Source organism: Panthera leo, chromosome A1 (assembly GCF_018350215.1).
Source record: "Panthera leo isolate Ple1 chromosome A1, P.leo_Ple1_pat1.1, whole genome shotgun sequence".
Lineage (NCBI taxonomy): Eukaryota > Metazoa > Chordata > Mammalia > Carnivora > Felidae > Panthera > Panthera leo.
Genome location: NC_056679.1, coordinates 162,534,599 through 162,548,440, shown reverse-complemented (window position 1 = coordinate 162,548,440; position 13,842 = coordinate 162,534,599). Strand labels below are relative to the sequence as shown.

Genomic DNA, 13,842 nt, shown 5'->3' with positions numbered 1-13,842 from the left:
AAAGATTAAACTGGAATTTGTTTAAAAATTTTTCTTAATGTTTATTTTTTGAGAGAGAGAGTGCAAGTGGGGCGGGGGTAAGGGAGGGGGGACAGAGGATCCAAAGCAGGCTCTATGCTGACAGCAGCGAGCCCAATGTGGGGCTCGAACTCATCAACTGCAAGAAAATGAGCTGAGCTGAAGTCAGATTGTCAACCGACTGAGCGACTCAGGTGCCCCAAACTGAAATTTTTAAAGCAGCATCTGGTCCTGGACTATTAAATTCCAGATAATGAAGCCAGTGTTTCTTGGCTAACTTTACAGCTATCAAATGAACAGATTTACTGAGTTCTCACAATAGGCTTAGCCTTATGGTAGTCATTTTGGTGTATATTAGAAAACAAAGTTATGGTTCCTATATTCTAATAAAACACATTATTTGGAGAAAATATGTACAATTCAGGAAGTTCAGTAATAAATACTTAATTGTTAAATTGAGATAGTAAGTTCAAAATGAGTTTATAGAATGAATAATGGAAGGAGACTTCATGATTAGATTGAGGAGCGAGGACCTGTGCCAATTTGACTTAAAATGCACTTAGATCACCAGAAGGGAGGAAAGGATATATCATTCAAGGCAAGGGTCCAGTCTGTATGGAGGTGGAGATAAGATAAATAATCTCTGAAACGATTACACTGGGAACCTAGGAGGGTCCGCATCATGGAGCAGAGAATCACTCCAAGTTTATTTTGTTTCTCAGGCTAGAAACTACTCAGAGGAGACGTGTGTAGACTCATTGATTATTTGGACTTAATAATAATAATAATTAATAATAATAATTTTGACATAATCAGATAAGTCCAATCCAAAATATTGCCAAAAACAATAACCTGGCTGGTTGATGGCATTTACTCAGCTGATTTAGTTTCTTATGCTCAAGTAAAATAGGACAATTCAGTAAATGAAATTTTGTAATTTCAAAGGCACAGAATATTTATCTCATCTTTAACAAGATCAGTAGCCCCATTTTTTACTTATTTACTCTTAAAAATGGAGTGTCAAAATAAGTCATTGGCTATTCATTTTAGTGTGAGAATTTTAAGAGAGGGCACTGGTTCTCATAGATCACGCAGGCAAATTATTGGTAAATGATTTGTAAAATATTTGGTATAAGCTAGCCTTTAATATGTACTAAATATACTAAAAACTATTTAGTATATAGCCAGCTAGAGAACTGTATTTTTTTTTTTTGTGGATTATGTGAAGTAAGAGACTTTTTTATTCCCTCCAGAGTGCTACAGACATTTGTTAACCATAGGCAATAAACACACTATACGTTAACAACAAAATAACAAATTTACCTACAGAAATGCAATTTAGTTTTGAAAATAACACACATATCCTGCCCAAACTCTGCAGTTGAGTCCTTTTCTGGTTTTTGATACAAAGTGTCTGAGTACAGAATGAAACAGAAAGCCATGCTGAGAGGGGGCCGGAAGATCAAGCTGTCAACAGAAAAAAAGATATTTGAGTACTTCATGGAAGAGAGAAGATGAAAACTCCAGCTTTCTCATAGGTGACAGGGAGGAAAGATTGCTGCATCACCCACTGCTCAGTGTTGTTTGGAGGATGATAACAAGGCAGAATAAAGCCAACATGACAAGGTCTTTTCTCTGAGTTGCTCACAAAACCAACTGTGACTAAAGAGCACTATGAGCTGGCCACGGAGCTGTACCATTTGGAGCTTGTTTCCTTTTGTTGGTTTTCTTTGAATCTTGTTGTCAGCTGGGCAAACTTTTGACCTGTGACCCTGCAAGCGATCCACTGAACATGCAGGAATCAGGATGGACCATTGGGCTTATATTCCTTAATCTTAGCCATAATTTTCATGTCCTCACCAGAGGTGACATAAAAATACAACATAACTCTTCTGGAGGTCTCATATTAATCAGCAGAATTGACATTACACATTAATCACATTTTCCTGGTATTATTTAGTTCCCTGCAAAAGGGAGTGTAAGATTCTATTTTAAAATCATGATTCATGTGTAAAGTCCATATAATAGATAAGGTACTTTAAAGACATTTAAATGAAGTAGCTCTGTTTATACTGTATATAGTAATACTTTTTAAGATATATTAAGTAAACAAAGATACTCATAGTGATGTAGGCAGGCCATGTCCGAGGACCCAGAGGGGTATCCCAGAGGACCAGCCAACAGGGTCCTTGTCTTCACGCAGGATGGAAATCAAATGTGAACCAGCGGGAGGTGAAAGCAGAGTTGATTGAAGATATATACAGAGAGATACAGAGTGTCCTGGAGACTCCGAAAGGAAAGGACATGCTTTTTGTCTTTGTTCAGGGTCTGGGGGGTTTTATTGAGGAAGATGGTCTTGTGTACGTGTCCCCTCAGGCATCCAGGAACTGGTTAGAACAAAGATGAGGGCACAGATGTTATTCCTTGGAGGCAGATGGCCTTGGTCTAGAATACCATGTGATTGCTTCCTCAGGTCATTCTCATCTGGTCCTTCCTTAGATGTTCCCTAGAGAAATCATTAACCCCTTATGCCTTACAAGGAAGACATATGCTCTTTGCATTACAAGGCGCGTGTAAAGTGGGGTAAGGGTACAGCTCCTAGCAAGAATAGAAGCAGGAAAAGGAGCAAAAAACAAAATTTTAGGGAGTCCTTCAGTTTCCTTGTCTCAACAGTAAAGAATATTTGTGTAGAAAAGTGATAGATAATGCACATATGTTATCTGTCTCTGGAAGGATTATAAAAAACATTTTCCTCCACCATGTCATGCTGCAGGCAGACAGGGAAGCTGAAGTGTGTGGTAGAAACCTTTGACTTACAGTTCTGTGAGTCCCAACTTTGAACAATGGTATAAAGACTTTTTACATATAAATTTCTTAGATGATCAAAATTATTTTCAAATGTGATATATGCATTTGGAAAAATTTCAGAGAATACCGAGGGCATACAATACAAATATTAATCTTCAGCTATTTATTATTGAAATTTCAAATTCAGAGGCTGATTTTTCTCCTATCTATATTTATAAAATGCTACCATATTCTACATTATCTCCTGGGGAAGTTATAATCATCATGAAGTTTCAAGAAAACCAAACATTATGTTCTTAAAATTTCATATATGTTATAGGAATTATTTGTGCAGGAGTAGTTGATTGACTGAAATATATGCAAGATAGAAAAATAACAATTACGGGAGTGAATATATAATGTTAGGTAGATATCCATGGCTGTAGGGTTTTTTTGTTTGTTTGTTTGTTTGTTTGTTTGTTTTTTACTTCTGTCATCTATAATCTCTCCTTATGCTCTTCTCCCCTTTTTAACTCCCTCTTTTACTTTCCAAACAACACAGAAGTTATGAGTATGGTAATATTTAATCATTTTTACTCCTCTGTTTGCTGCTGACAGTTAAATAAGTCATATTTAATAATAGGTTAAATATTTAATGATCATTGACTACTACTTGATACTAGCAAATATCTGTACCTTCGAGTAATAACTGTTTTGTTTCCTCTTGCTGCTTTTGAAATTCTCTTTATCATGACTTTTTGCCATTTTAATTAGTATGTGTCTTGTTGTGGACCTCATTAGGCTGGTTTTGTTGGGGGTTTCTCTGACTCCTGGATCTAGATTTGTTTCCTTTCTCAGATTAGAGAAGTGTTTAGCTATTATTGCTTCAAATAAATTTTCTGCCCCCTTTTCTCTCTCTTCTTCTGAAATCTCTATAATGTGAATGGTATTAGGCTTGATGGTGTTGCTGAGTTCCCTTAACTTGTTCTCATTTTTTATTATTGTTTTATTTTTGTCCTGTTCAGTGTGAATGCTTTACATTCACTCCATTGCATTCCATTCCAGGTCACTGATCCATTCTTCCTCTCTTTTAGACTACTATGGATTCCCTCTAGTGTGTTTTTTATTTCAGTTACTGAGTTCTTTATCTCTGCTTAGTTCTTTTTTTTTTTTTTTTTTGTCTTTATTGAAGGTCTGAGGTCCCAACTTTTTTTCTCAAGTCCAGTGAGTATCTTTATGACCTTTACTTTAAATTCAGGCATATTGTTTGTGTCTGTTTCATTTAGCTCGCTTGCTGTGATTTTGTCCTGTTCTTTGTTTTGGGACATGTTCCTCTGTCTTCCCTTTCATCTAATACTCTGTGTATGTTTCTATTCTTTAGGAAAGTCAAGTGTGTCTCTTGCTTTTGAAAGTAGTGGCCTTGGGGTGCTTGGGTGGCTCACGTGGTTGAGCGTCCAACTCTTGATTTCAGCTCAGGTCATGATCTCACGGGTTTGTGAGAACAAGCCCCATGTGGGGCTCTGTGCTGACAGCACAGAAACTGCTTGGGATTTCCTTTCTCCCTCTCTCTCTGCCCCTCCCCTACTCGTGCTCCCACATGCATGCTCTATCTCTGTCTCTAAAAAAAAAAAATTGTGGCCTTGTGAAGAAAAGGTCCTGTATTGCCCTGCAGTGTAGTGTCCCCTGTTCCCCAGAACCTGGCACCGCTGGGGAGTGTCCCATGTGTGTTTTGTGTATGATGCTGTTTTGGTTGAGCCACTTTTCCCTTCTGCTCCATCATCTTCAATGGTGCTTTTTGCCTGTTGTGGACAGGGTTTGGTCCCTGTATTGTTAATAGGCTAGTCTGGGGCTGCCTTGGGCTTGAATTGGATCAGATCAGGCATTTGTCAGAGCTGCTGTCACACTGAACCACGGGCACTCTCCCTGTGTTGTCTCTTGAGTTACTTTTTTTGGTAAGTGGGTCCTGCAGTGGGACAAGATATCTGTCCCCAGCCCACTGCTGGGGCTGCAGTGGAGCTGGTGTGTGTGATGATCTTCCTTTCTCCCCAGAGAAGGAGTCAGTTTGGAGCAGTGCAGGCCTCTGTCAGACTGCTTACAAGATGTCAAATTTGTGATGCTGCTGTGGATGGACTCCTGTTGAGGGTGTGTTGGAGGGGGCAGGTGTACAGGAGACCAGGGGTGGAGCACACGGTGCTAGTAACATTTGTGCTAGTCTGCAGCGGGAGGGGACATGTAGCCCTTTTGGAGAACTCCTGAGGAAGCCTGGTTGGAGGATTGGATCTGCAGGAGAGTGTGGGAGTAGAGAGTGTTCTTGCTGGTTCCTACAGGGTCCGGGTATGTAGGCTGTGGGGTGGGGAAGGGAAAAGGTGCATGCCAGCTCTTTTGTTCTTGGAGAAGTCTCCTGAAGATCCCTGCCCCTCCAGCACATATCAAGATTAGTAACTAGATTTCCTTCCTGTATTCCTCAGTTAATTTTAAAACTACTCAGCTTGTGCTGTTTCTCAGCCAGGTTATTTGTTCTTTTGTCTTTTTAAGGGCTGGGACTCAGTGTCCTGTTGCCCACCGGGTTTCCCAGAGCTGAGCCACCACTTTAAAAGTTCCAGGTGTTAAACCCCACTGATTATAAAAACTTGCAAAACTAAGATCCTCTGGTTTTCAAAGCCAAAGGTCATGGGGATTCATCTTCTCATTTCTGGTCCCCCAATACTGAGGTGCCTGAGGGTAGGGTCTTCTCCTTTCCTTTCCCCATGCTTGCAGTGATCTTCCCTTCCAAGGACATTCTTATGGGCCAGTTTGTTTCCTGCTGGCATTTTCTGCTTTTCTTATCAGCATTCAGTGTGGCCTCTTCTCTGCATTTAGTTGCGGATAGTCTGTTCTGCCAGTCTTCCAGGCATTTTTTGGATTGTTTACACTGATGGGGGTGTTATCTAGTTCGGTCCATGGGAAGAAGTGAGTTTAGGATCCTTCTATTCTGCCATCTTCCCCGGGAGTCTAGAGATGAAATATTTATCAGGATTCTTAATGTTCATTATTGGCCTTTGTTAAAAACTGCTTTATAAATCAATTATATTTATCTGCAGTTATGCTTCTATTTCATAAGCATCCATACTGATGGAATTGAATATGCATGAGCTATGAGTAAAAAAGTATGTTCTTGAAATCTATAGTTTGCCTTTATCCTTTGTGTTTAAAACTAGTTTTGTTACAGTATGTACTGAACTTAAAAAAATATTTTGGTTTGTTGTTTAAACCAGGTCATGAGCTATTGCCATAAGCTTATTAGTTGGTAAAATGGTCTTGTGACACAAGAGGTAGCTTTTGCTACTTTGCAAATAATGGAATAAATAAGAGGGCAGTATACTTAACTCTGAATTTTTTGACCTACTTATATTTCTTTACTGTTTGCCTTGTTTAAAAAAAATAACGATTAAAAAGAGAAAACATTTCTGAATTTATATTTGCTATATCTATATTTATCTTTGATCTTGCATGTTAATCATATGTAAAACATTGTAAAGAGAAAATAACTATTGACTTTAATGAGCCTAAGATATACTGTACTTGTTAAAGTAACAAATACATGATTATAAATATAATTTTTAAAAATTTTTAATGTTTATTTATTTTTGTGAGAGAGAGAGAGGCACAGAGCATGAGCAGGGGAGGGGCAGAGAGAAGAGAAGACACAGAATCTGAAGCAGGCTCCAGGCTCTGAGCTGTGAGCACAGAGCCTGATGTAGGGCTTGAACCCACGAATCATGAGACCATGACCTAAGCTGAAGTCAGATGCTTAACCGTCAGATGCTTAACCGACTGAGCCACCCAGGCGCCCCATAAATGTAATTTTTAAGAACATTTATAGTTTTGGGTATTTCATCCTGGATTAATATTTTAATAAAACCTGGTTGGAAGGATACTTCTTTTCTCCATATTATTGTTAGGTTTCTGTATTAGTGCTTTCAGTATGCAAAAGACCAATTAAAACAAAATAAAACACTTGACTTAAGACCAGAGACTAAATTATAGGAAACAGGCCCTACTCTAGAGCTTTTAAATAGAAATAGATTTAGCCTAGGGAGAATTTATGTCTTACAAAATTTTGAAGGGGCTGTAGGAATGGCTCTGGACACCAGGAATATCTTTTTGAACAAGATCACTGAACGGGTACTTGGGTAAAATTCTCCCTCTGGTAAGGTGGAGAATCAGGATGTTGCTTTGGAAATTGTTAGACTCAAGAACTCACTGTCCTAGTTTCAATCTATGATAGAAAATATCAACTTCCCACCCTGCCCCCTCTACCACATCTGCCTCTTGAAACTCATAATGCCAACATATAGACAATTATATGTCATTACAAACCACTGTAGTGCCTCTGTAATGTCACTTGAGAACAGCAATCAACAAACGGAGAAATGGTCTCTGCTTCATTGCTGCCTTTGAAATGTAGCTGCAAGGGAGTGTGGATGATTAGTTTTCAGCTTAGCGATTCTTTAGTGCAGAAAATACACTATGGGAAAATCAAACGGATGTTGAATGCCCTGCCATATCCGCTACATTCATATTTGCCAGTCTCTACTAACATTTTAATATGTTATGGTCTCAAAGAACATAGTGCTCAGATTAAACTATTATTCTGATGCAATGTGAATTCTTTAAGAGCAATGATTTTATGTTGTTTGTGGAACCTCAGAACTTGCAGTAGGACTTGGTAGTATAATGACAAATACAAATTAAAAATAAGAGGCTTAGTTTTTCATACTGAAAATGAGAGGAGGGACTTCTCTCTCCTCTCTTTTATTAGAGGATTTACTTTAAAAACCTGTAATTTTAGGTTCATTCACTATCTTTTGGAAATATATATTTATTTTTTTCAGAAGCAAAATAAACATTTTGTTAGCTTCATAGGCCAGAAACAGATTTCTCAAGGACCTGAGAATTATCTCTTTAGAATGTAAACATTTAAGAAATATAGTACCTCTTAGTTTCTGTGGAAATATTTTTTTCTTTGTTCATTCTTATCCTACATATACTACTCTCAATATATTTTCTTATAAATTGTATTTGCTCCATGAGTGTTTATTTAAAAAGTAATCACTGAACTCTGTTCAAATTATTTTAATTCAAATTACTCTATTTTACTTTTACCTTACTTTTACTAATTTATCATTAGTATGTGGTTGCACATTTTATTTTATTCCACATTCCTTACTCTAAGTATTCAAGTTTCATTGCCTGTGTGTGAATCCCCATCTGGTTAACAATACTCATCTTAAGACATTTCAGTGTCTAAAACTATTTGCTTTCCAATATTTACTTATGCTTGTTGCCAGTGCTCATCACATATTATTTTATTTTCTGACCCCATAGATGAGCCTTTGTGTGTTATAGTCTGTTGAAAACAATGTCAAATTTAAGCCTAATATGTCCACAGATCGGTTCTGGTCAAGCTGATATTGCCAAAAAACCAACCAACCAACCAACCAACCAACCAAAATGTAGTCTTTGGCAGAAATCAGGTTTGAATCCTGGAAATATCATTGATTAAAATCAGTTTCTTAGGGAGGTATGAGAGCAAACTGTATCCTGAGGAAGGGCCTAGGGAGGCCCCTCCACATCACTGCTGGAGCTTGGAGAATGGGCCAGTAATGCAAAAAGCTGAGACCATTTTAAAGATATTTCTAGCTATTGGTGAGAAAGCTTTTTTTTTTTTTTTTTTAACGTTTTATTTTTGAGGCAGAGAGAGACAGAGCATGAACGGGGGAGAGGCAGAGAGAGAGGGAGACACAGAATCGGAAGCAGGCTCCAGGCTCTGAGCCATCAGCCCAGAGCCCGACGCGGGGCTCTAACCCACGGACCTTGAGATCGTGACCTGAGCTGAAGTCGGACGCTTAACCCGACTGAGCCACCCAGGCGCCCCCGTTTATTTATTTTTGAGACAGAGAGAGACAGAGCATGAACGAGGGAGAGGCAGAGAGAGAGGGAGACACAGAATCGGAAGCAGGCTCCAGGCTCTGAGCCATCAGCCCAGAGCCCGACGCGGGGCTCGAACTCATGGAACGTGAGATCGTGACCTGATCTGAAGTCGGACGCTTAACCGACTGAACCACCCAGGCGCCCCGAGAAAGCTTTTTAAGAGTATTTGCTTCCTTTTTGATCCATGGACAATTTAGATTTTTCCTCATTAGTTTCATTCAGAGTTGGATTCTTAGGAAACCTTATGAATTATATTCTTCCTGAATCCCCTTGTGATAGAGATGAAAGCAATTCCTGTGCAATTGGGAAGGTCAAGCTCCTATGATAAGTCTGTTCAGAAGATTAAGAAGATCCATCAATGCCTCAGTTACCTCAAGGTGCTAGGTAGAACTGGGAGCATTTCTCACATTAGAAAATGGAAATTAGGGAAACCCTTGGTAGAGTATAGAATGGAAGGGCTCCTCGGTGGCTCAGTTGGTAAAAAGTCCAACTTCGGCTCAGGTCATGATCTCGGGCTTCATGGGTTCGAGCCCTGCATCGGGCTCTGCACTGACAGTTCAGAGCCTGGAGCCTGCTTTGGATTCTGTCTCCCTCTCTCTCTGCCCCTCCCCTGTTCACACTCTGTCTCTATTTCTCAAATATAAATAAACATTAAAAAGTTTTAAAATATAGGGGCACCTGGGTGGCTCAGTAGGTTAAGTGTCTGACTTCAGCTCAGGTCATGATCTCAGAGTTCGTGAGTTTGAGTCCCACATCAGACTCTGTGCTGACAGCTCAGAGCCTGCAGCCTGCTTCAGATTCTGAGTCTCCTTCTCTCTCTGCCCTTCCCCCTGCTTGCACTCTGTCTCTTTCTCTCTCAAAAATAAATAAACATTAAAAAATTTAAAAAAAACACTTAAAAATATATATATAGAATGGAAGTTTGTCTCTCTTGGTCTTCTTAATGCTTCAGAATATTTTTAATACAATGAGGGTCCCTGAATGATAGCAGGTGATATAGTGTCCCATGGGAAAGGCTGGCAAAGAGCAGAAAAATAAGAAATCCAGGCCTCCTGAGGACCTGCCAATCTTTGATTCCAGTGTTTGTCTCAAAACTGTCTATAGAAGAACAAAGCCTTTACACCCTGGGGCAGGATAGTTTTAAAGCAAGACATTGTTTAACAATTATCTGCACTTAATTTTCAAGCCTTCTAGTATGTCTAATCACTACCAAGGAAGTCAGGAAAAGGTATTTTGCATACAACTTGGGTTAGAGTATGAAAGAATTATGCTGTTGTTAGTTTGCGTGAAGTGGTGCAATATTAAGTCTAATCACACTAGGTGGATATGTAAAGTCTTTAACTCTATATCGAGTTAATGTTTATGTATATGGTGTAACAAAAGTGTCCATAAGTGTTCTTTTGTATGTGGCTGTCCAGTTTTTCCAGTGCTATTTACTGAAGAGCGTATCCTTTCCTCATTGTATATTTGTGTCTCCTTTGTCATAAGTTAATTGACCATATATGTGTGGGTTTATTTTTTGTCACTCTATTCTGTTTTGTTGATATAGGTGTCTTTTTTATTGACTAAATTTCACATATAACATTGTGTAAATTTAAGGTATACAGTGAGTTATTTTGATATATTTATATATTGTAATATGATTGGCACTGTAATGTTTATCACATATAATTATTGTATAATATTGTCTACATTCGTTATATTGTACATTAGATCTCTATGGCTTTACTACTCATTAAAGGGTTTAAACTATTTTTCTTTTAATTTTTAAAATTTATTTTGAGAGGTAGACAGCGAGCAGGGGTGGGGCAGAGAGAAAGGGAGAGAGAGTATCCAAAGCAGGCTCTGTGCTGTCAGCACAAAGTCCTATGATGGGGCTTGATCCCACGAACTGCGAGATCATGACCTGAGCTGAGATCAAGAGCCAGACCCTTAACTGACTGAGCCACTCAGGCGCCCCTAATCATTACAAGTTTATACCTTTAAACATTATCGGTCTTATCTTCCCAGCCACCATCTTCTGGTAACCACCATTGTATTCTTAATTTTTTAAAGGTTTGTTTTTTTTTTTTTTTTTTTTTTTTTGATTCCATATACAAATTATATCACATAGTACTTACCTTTCTCTGTCTGACTTACCTTAGCATAATGTGTTCAAGGCCCGTTGATGTTGCAGAAAATGGCAAGGGTAATCCATTGTGAATATATATACACCATATGTTTTTGATCCATTAATGGGTTGTTTCCAAATCTCAGCTATTGTGAATAATGCTATGATAAAAATGGGAGTGGTATATCTCTTTGAAATCCAGGTTTAATTTTCTGAATGTACATTCAGAAGTGGAATTGCCAGATCATATGGTAGACATATTTTTAATTTTTTGAAGAACCTGCTTATGGTTTTCCATAGTGTTTAGATCAACTTACATCCTTATCAACAGTGTAGAAGGGGTGCTTTTTACCATGTCCTTGCTGACACCTGTTGTTCTTGACTTCTTGATGATAGATACTCTCTAACTGGTGTGAGGTGAAAATTTCATTGTGGTTTGGATAGGCATTTCCCTGATGATTAGTGATGTTGAGCATCTGTTCATGAGCCTCTTGGCCTTTTTTTGCCCTCTTTGGAAAAATGTTTCAGTTCTTCGGCCAATTTTAAATCAGATTTTTAAAATTATTATTAAGTTCTGTGAGTTTGCCATATATTTTGGGCATTAACCCCCTATCCAATATATTGTTTTTTTAATTAAGTAATTTGTTTTTAATGTTTATTTATTTTTGAGAGAGAGACAGAGCACGAGCAGGGGAGGGGCAGAGAGAGAGGGAGTCACAGAATCTGAAGAAGGCTCCAGGCTCTGAGCTGTCAGCACAGAGCCCGATGTGACGCTTGAACCCACAAACCATGAGATCATGACCTGAGCCCAAGTCGGATGCTTAACCGGCTGGGCGGCCCAGGTGCTCTGTTATCCAGTATATTGTTTGTGGAAAATTTCTTTTATTCTGTACATTGTCTTTTCATTTTAATTGTTTCATTTGCCATGCAGAAGGTTTTGAGTTTAATGTATTCCCTTTCATTAATTTTTGCTTTTGTTGTTTGTACTTTGGTGTCCTGTCAAAAAAAAAAAAATCATTGCCAAGACTAATATTGATGAGCTTGTTTCTTATGTTTTCTCCTAGGAGTTTATGGTATCGATTCTTATGTTTATGATTTTGATCCATTTCAAGTTAATTTTTGTGAGTGGTATGAGATAGAGGTTTCCTTCTTCCACCTGTGTTTCTCTAGTTTTCTCAGCACCATTTGTTGAAGACACTATCCTCTCCTCATTGGCTCCCTTATCACATAGTAGTTGACCATATATGCTAGAATTTAATCCTGGGCTTTCTATTCTGTTCTATTAAACTATGTGTCTGGGTTTTGTGCAATCACCTTACTGTTTTTATTACTAACACTTTGAAATATAGTTTGAAATCAGGAAGTGTGATACCTTCAGCCTTTTTCTTTTTTTCTTAGGATTGTATTCACTCCTCAGGTTCTTCTGCCGTTCCACACAAATTTTAGAATTTTTTCTTCTATTTCTGTGAGGAATGCCTTTGACATTTTGATGGAAATTATGTTGCATCTGTAGATCACTTTGGGTAGTGTGGCCAGTTTTACAATATTAATTCTTCTTATTCGTGAATAAGGTATGTAAAAATATGGAATTCTTCACAAATTTGCATGTCATTCTTAAACAGGGACCATGCTAAGCTCTCTGAATCATTCCAATTTTGTGTACGGGCTGCCAACCAAACACTAGGGATCTTTTATAGAAGCAGATTTCTTATAGCATGCCCACTAATGGAGGCCCTGAAACTTAGGGCTGTCATTAGTCCATAAGGAATCTTTACCTGAATTTAACAAAGTTCACAGACAAGATCCAAAGCCAAGGTGCCTTGCTCTGAGTGTGGAATATTAGCTGGATTTTACCTTTGTATACCCATTTTTTTCTAGGTAGGTTAGTAGAGCCCACAACCTAAAGAACTCACTGTATAATACCTGCTAACTCTTCTATTTTTATTTAGTTTCATGCCAATTAGAAGAGGTTGGCAATATAACTTACAGAATAGGAGATAAACTCTTGTGATATTGTTTCAGAATCTTGCCCTGTTTAAAACTCATGGCTGCTGTGCAAAAAGAAAAATAATTCATAGGAAAGTTATATCCTTTGTTGTAATTTGCACACCTTTAAAAACAATAAAAAGAAACTGTTATGAAAAAGAACAAGTGGAAGCTCTAAGAGAGAAGGATTTAGTCTTTTGTATATTTCTTACATACTTGCTTAATAATTACTATGTTGAATTGGAATTATGTGTATATTTTTTGCTTACTCCCAAATACTCTCCTTAAAGCAAGGGGAATGTGTTTCATATTTGAATTCCAAGCAAAGAGTACAGTGCCACATAGTTGGCATTTAATGAATACATAATACTCATTTTTCACTATTTTACTTCCTTAAGGATTACTAGTGGAAAAGATCTGAGATGTAAATTTTGAAATAGCAACATAGATTCTTTTTAATGTGACAAACATAGAAGGATTGTTTTCTATACTCATCCATTTATTTCTAAGACTACTACATCTTGGAAGTACACTTTTATAAAAATTATACCATACAATACTTTTAATAAATATTATAATTAATAGTTAAATTTTTAATGCCAAGTCTTTAACTTTACTTTTATTTTGTTCTATTTTACTCCCAGACTTTGAATGAGGCAATAATGTCAAGTCCTGTGTCAGTCATTATTACAGTTCATATTTGAACAATATGTAGGTTAGGGGAATTATGCCCTGTGCAGTGGAAAATCTATGTATAACTTGGGACTCCTCAAAAACTTAACTATGAATAGCCTAAAGACCAGAAGCTTTACCAGTAACATAAATAGTTGATTAACATGTGTTTTTTGTGTGTGTTATATGCATTACATACTGTATTCTTACAATAAGTTAAGTCAAAGAACAGAAAATATTATTAAGAATATCACAGGGGAGAGAAGATACATTTAATAGCACTGTATTGCATAAAA

The 13,842-nt window shown here is 37.6% G+C and overlaps 1 non-coding gene across 1 annotated transcript; it reads right to left on the bottom strand.

Annotated features, from left to right (window-relative positions):
• Positions 1–12,465: 12,465 nt before the first annotated feature.
• LOC122202692 lies at positions 12,466–12,567 on the bottom strand. Its single transcript, XR_006194806.1, has one exon. It is a non-coding gene; the product is annotated as a U6 spliceosomal RNA (small nuclear RNA).
• Between the last annotated feature and the right edge of the window lie 1,275 nt (positions 12,568–13,842).